A 7009-nucleotide genomic window follows, 5' to 3' on the forward strand; every position below is an offset into this window, starting at 1 on the left:
TTCCAACACAGAGGAGAAGGAAGTGTTCACCTAATTGTATTAAGACATTTGGTAGTCTCGGTAATCATTGGTTCGACGAGGGGATTTCAAATAGAAGAAGAGTAGAGACCATTGTGGAATAGCCAAGCTACCTGAAACAGATTTCCGGAAGTCCACAGAAAAATTATTGCCAATTGCCCGAAATGAGAAGCAAAAATATTCTGATAAAGATGTTCCTCAGCAATATCATCATGACTCTTGAAGTCATGTGCGGTAGCAATACCAAACAAAATACGATGAGTAGTAGGATCCTGAGCTAAACCTTGGAAATCTTAATGCCATAATGCCTTTCAAATCCTCCTAGACATTATCCTACTGCAATAATTTTTGCTAAGAAGAATGCTATGTCTCTTATCCTTGGGAGGTCTTCCTCCACTAGCAGGTTTTTTTAGAAAACTTCATTTATTCTGGTGTGGATGACAGGCATGCCTGTATTTCTTGGTTTCAATAGAAGTCCTTACGAGCGTTGTTTCTATCTACTATTATCTAAAAATAATCAAGTCGAAGATCAATGGGGGGTGTATATCATGCTGGTTGTGGTTGTACGTTTTGGGGTAGTTGAAACATTTTACTTATTGGACTGCGAAGGAATACGAGGATATGCCCATAGACAAAGTGAAGGGCTCAATAGAAAATAAGCCTAAAACCCAATTGTAAATATTGATGATGATATTCCTTGTGTATCTTTGTAAGCAACCACATAAAAGAAGTAAAGACAAAAGGAGCTAGTGGTGGAAAAAACCAACTTTTGTTGTAAAATTAGCGGTGTGTATGCAGTGGAATAAATGAAACAAGACACGATATTTACGAGGTTTCTTTACAGTTAGTGTGACTGGAGTACGTCATCGGGACAGCAATGGTGTTTTCATTTATAGCCTGGAATAATAGGAGTACAAAGATAACTCTTTGTATTCTCTCATCTCTTCTTCCTCTCTTTTCTTTCCTCTTCCTTCCTCTCTCTCTCTCTCTTCCTTTCTTTTCTCTTTTCCTTCCCGTTTCTTCCTTACGATTTGGTGTGTTCTCCTCCTATTCATTTTATAGGCAGCTACTTTAATAGGGATGATGAAATATGAGTTGGCAAAGCATGTTTTAGTAGAGGCTAGCCATCTTTACAACACTCCCCCTTGGATGGTCACAAGTCTTCGATTGACTGTTAAAATATTGATCGATTTTGGATGCTCCCCCTAATGAGTATCTCCCCTTGATTTCAAATTCTTTAGGCTGATGCGTGTCAATGCAATACTTGTGGGCTCATCGTTGATCCTTCTACTTTAGTCTTTTGCATAGCAGAAGTGGTGCGCAACTTTTATCTTTGAATGATCCTTCAAAACATCACTTCTCAGCAACTCATCCATGCTTGGCATCTTCAGTGTAAAGAGCCAACATCATATCAACTGTTCTGAGGTATTTGCTGAGGAAATGAATTGAGCATTTTGAGTGACTTGGTTGAAGTGGTATTCTCGGAGAGGAAGAAAACTAAGTATTTTGAGATGCTTCGTTGAAAATGCACTCTCGGAAAAGAGGAAAAGTTAGGCATTCTTGCAGATCTGCCTTGCCATGGAAGACGGAGGTCGACATGTATAAAGATTTCCTAATAGCAAGTAGTGGTGCTGTTGGGATCATTTCCTTTACTCTTGTCAGCAATAATGGTGTAATTGGAACTGTAAAATTCACATGTTTCAACTTTGTCAGAGATCTTTGACAAAGCTGCTCGTGATATCCAAAAAGCTGATATTTCGTCTGAAAAGTGTTCATGAACTTTATTCAGGAAAATCTGGCTTTTGAAATTCGGAGAGCGATGCCTCTTTGATTTTTGAACAAGTGACATTGTTGCCTTTTCTTTTATAGAGGCATCGATTGTGTTCAAAATGCACGTTCGGAAAGTTGATGCCTGTAGAAATTTCCCCTTTTTGCATTTATGAGATTTCAATTTATCTAATCTTATTTTCCTTCATCATTTCTGAAAATGACTTGCCCATCAGACCGTTGTTTTAATTTGAATGTTGTGGGAGATGCAGACATATCTCCTCAAGATAATATATGGTACCCATCATTCTTATCCTTTAATGGTCATCTTACAGTTGGGGACTCTGTGATGAAGAATGACATAATCACTACAGTGGTAGCTAGGAATCTTCTCACTCCCAAGGATAATATGATACTTTCAAAATGGTCCGATGAATTGGCTGCTCAAGACTTTCTGGCTTTCAGTGTTCAGTTTGTGTGCTTTGTATCCAATATGGGCCAACGTCTACTTGCTCGAACTCGCTAAGTCGAGAATCATTAATGACTGAGGTGGCAAGTCTTAAACAAGAGATTAGAGGGCTCAAACACCAAAATAAAGAATTGCACATGCTTGCAAATAATTACTCAACGAACATGAAAAGAAAGCTTGACCAGCTGTAAGAATCCGAAAGTCTGATTCAAAGTGACCATAAGAGGTTTATGGCTTTATTCCAAAGGCACCAATTGCCTTCACTATCTGGAGTTTTACCAAGTATTGGGGCTCCAAATAATCAACCTCCGGTGCCTTTTCTTTTTGGAGTTCCGCTAGGTACTGAGGCGTCACATGATCGATCTCCAGTGCCTCCCTTTTTTGTGGTTCTTCTAGTGCCTCCTCATTCTGGGGTTTTGCAAAGTAACGTATAAATTTTTTCTCCCTTATGCCTGAAAACTTTTATTCCAGCTTGTTAGATATAGAAGCCCATGGAAACTTCTGGTTTCATAATCAATAAATAAATGAGGAAACAACGGAATATTCTAGTTCGAAGAATATAAATCAATGAACTTCCATAATCAATAAATGAGGAAATGATGAAATATTCTAGTTCCAAGAATATAAATCAATGAAACTTTTCATGGATACGAATAATGTTGTGCTAAATACATTAAAGCATATACTTCACTACTATGTGATACTTCTGGACTAAATATTAATTCATCTTTTCCCTCATGAAGATAAATGATCCTTCTTAGTGTCTAAATATTGGTTAATCATTTGAGTATTCAACCTATAATCTTCAATCCATATGGTTCTTTAATATCATAAACATCATGAATAATATTTGTGTTGGCATATTGTTCGATCTGCAGCTCGAGACAATATTCCTTTCAACACTTTACAATCTTTCTAGACTCTTCAGGAGTTCCAATCTAATATCATCAACTCTTGCAAGAGATTTTAGTATGTTGCAACAATATCATAATGAAAGTACTCATTAAGGCAATTTATACCATCCATTGGTATTGAGTACATAATTTATGCTTTACCCTTCCAGGGCTTCCTTCAAGCAATTTGAATCCTTCATGGATTTTCTACACTTCATGACACATTATCCTTTTAGAACTTATATAGAGCAATTTGTTCCCATGTATACTTGAGGGATTTACTTATGGAGATATGATGTGGGCAACTCATAACCCTTCATATATAACTTCATATATAATTCTCCATAAGAAATCGTTTACAAGAGTATAATTTCAGGTTTCAATTAGTAACCTTGTGTCATATCATGTGAGTGTATTTTACTGTATTACAAAAGCCTATATGTAACCTCCTTGGTTCAACATCTTTTGGCTATTTTTATTATATACATATATATATAGGTCAATTTTCCACGTTCTTACAAAATTGTAATGGAATTGCCTTTCTCCATTTTTGGCCAATAATTTTTCCTTTCGTCGACGAAAAAAGAACGGGACTCAATATCAACACACCTCATTGATGAATTTAGTAGCTACTTGTTAAAATTAAAATTACCATTGGTTATCATCAATTCGTGATCCCATATTCTCATGTGCATGCACATGCATAAAAGCTTTTCATTTCTTTGGATATCCATTGCCTCTTCAAGGGTATTACACTATCTCTTCTAGGATAGTCATAGTTTAGAGAATGCGGATCATAACCTCCTCTTAAGCGTTATAGAGCTTGGATTTTAAGCTCAACTTTCGGGAGTTGAGTCATTGGAACTTATACGTCTATCATACTTCATGCATGAAACATCAAAATTCCCATGTCCGCGGATTGTCCTTTCTGGGACGTGTATCCATGCGGCGACTGTCATGCTTCTGGCATGCAACAATTATGCTTTGGGCTTGCAATAGTTTAGTAGTGCTATATTTTTCTTCTTTCGAAGGACTGAACCTTTTGAGTTTGAGGGTCTGCCACACTTCAGGCGTGTAACAAATAAATCATTTGCTACAACATTATTTTGTCCAACAGGGACACCAATTCTTGTAGGCACATTTGCAGCAAGTATACGTGATTTTATCATTTTCGTTGCATCGTTACATGCATATGGCATTTGATTGGCACATCGTTGCATCATTCAATTATTCTCACTTCATTTTCACGTTGATTACTTTGTGAATCAAAATAAGACAAAATGGGTACATCCCATGACAATTCTTGTCATTCTTCTAGAATGGTATTTTCTCGTCGTTCTTCTGAAACGGTATTTTCTCCCCTTAACGGCGAGAAAATTGTCTTATCAATATGACAGTCCGCAAACCACGTGGTAAACGTATCCCCAATCAAGGGTTCTAAATATTGAATGATAGATGGTGAATCAAATCCAACATAAATTCCCAATCTGCAATGATGCCTCATTTTAGTATATTGTGACACAACAAAAAACTCGTAAATGTGTAATGTTTGGTTGGTGCCTAAACACGAGTTGTACTAAGAAGTAATAATGGTTGGCAACAGGTCTCAATTGAACTAATATTGTAGAAAACTGGCAATTTTGTTTTCATGAGCAGAGTGTGGGTAATCAATTTTATCCACTTAATAAATGCTTCTGCTAAACCATTTTGAGTATGGACATGAGGAACATGGTGTTCAACATCAATTTCCAGTGACATGCAATACTCATCAAAACTTTGAGATGTAAACTCTCCAGCAAATATGCATGGATTATATCATCATTTACATGAATCAAGGAACTTCATGTCCTTATTTAATAGTCTGTGGATTGAGACTCTTATGGCCTTTATTACAATTAAGTTGTGGCACTTCGGCATTTCAAACTTAAGGTACTCATCAAGGAACTTCATGTCCTGAACTTGAGGACCAAGGGTGCCCTATTGTTTTGCATGATGAGGATCAAGGAAATTCATGTCTGATCTTTTTACATGGTGGAACTTCGGGTCCAATCATTTTATATGATGAGGATTAAGAAACTGTAGGTTTTGATATGATCAAGGAACTTCGGGTCCTGTATATACTCATCGTAACAAAAAGAAAAGTACAATAAATAAATTAAAGCAATAGGCGGTAATTCCAGCCATGGTAAATAAATTGCTTTTAAGTAAATGAAGCTTGTGACAAAGGCTTTAATTCAGCATCATTCACATAAATAAATCAGAACTTAAAGCAGCTTATGACAAGGGCTTTAATTCAACACCATTCACATAAATAAATCAAAACTTAAAGCAAAGAGCGATAATTCCACCCATTGTAAATAAATTGCATTTAAGTAAATGAAACTTGTGAAAGGGCTTTAAACCAGCACCATTCACATAAATAAAGCAATAATAGAAAAGGGTGATGATTAAGTTTCCATCATTTTTTCTTCTTTTTAGTTACCCAAGAAGTGATGGTAACAATAAGTCTCAATTTGTGTTCCTCCTCTGGTGAGTTTCGAAAGAACGGTTCCCATAAGTTTTGGAGTCAAGAGTAGTGCCTGCAACTTATGAGAATATCAAACCGTTAGATTTGGTTCAAATTTTAGTATAATATGGATACGAGGATACTGAACAACTTTATTGAAGAAACAATTTCGATCTGAGCTACCTAAAATAGAGTTTTGGTACTCATAAGATGGCTGTCCAGTTTTCTGCGGAAATTGAAAACTGGTTTGGTTTTTCAGACATCTGCGACGATCGCACCGTTGGAATTTTCTGAAAATTTGATATATTATAGGTATTCGGTGGAAGAACAACTTTCAAGAATGAAGTATTTCAATATGAGATTCGCAAGTTGGAGTTCAGAGGCTGTTTACATGGCTGTCAGATTTTCTACTGATTTTGAGTCCGTACCATTTTGCTTTTGCAAAGGATGATATACAGTCATACAACAAGACATATAGTTGCTTCAAGAAAATCAGTAGTACATAGATTTGAAGATGAAATTAAAAGATTTTCTTATTTGTGAGATTTTAGCTGACGGAGGTGAGGGGTAGGTAGTGCTTCACCGGATTTATGGCGTTGTGCTTTCCACTGACACGAGAGCTTTTCATATTGATAACATGTTGTAAAATTAGCGGAATTTAGGAATCCTATGGGACTTAACTACTTGTGATAAAGGTGGAATTACATGTGGATAAAACAATTTCAATAAGAGTTTGATACGTGGAAAACTAACGTCCTATGATTATGGAAACACATTCGAAATGTTTGGGATGCAATTGCCCTCCACTAACCCTTTTCCATTGAACTTGATACAACGGGACAATAACCAACTCACCCACAATAGATGGGAGTTGGCAGCCATTTTTTCTTTATTTATCGGAGTTCCCTGCTCACAAAGAACAGATTCTGCGAACATAAGATTCTATCACCATAAGAATATAAAGGTCTCGAGTGAGTAGAAGGATTCTTTGTGCAACTAACCATGTCTTCTTCAGGTATCACTCTAAGGCTTTCATGATAGTGATTAGGTCTTCAGTTAAGTATATGGAGTTAAATCTTACATTTGGTATCAGAGCAAACTTAACTGCTCCTAATCCTATTTGTGTTTCTCGTACAATGTTGTTGTGAGATCATGCATCTCATGTTCTTTTAATTTTTTTCTTGATTTTATATGCATACATAACTGGTGATGAAAACTTATTGAATGTCAACATTCTAGTCCAAAGAAAGAATGTACGAATTGTTAAAGTTTTGATCAATGTATAACATCATATTGATCAGACCATATACTTGTCCCAAGACTTGATATAATTGCATGAAAAGATCCTGCAATGGT

This window comes from Malus sylvestris, chromosome 1, assembly GCF_916048215.2.
Source record: "Malus sylvestris chromosome 1, drMalSylv7.2, whole genome shotgun sequence".
In the NCBI taxonomy this organism is placed as follows: Eukaryota; Viridiplantae; Streptophyta; class Magnoliopsida; order Rosales; family Rosaceae; genus Malus; species Malus sylvestris.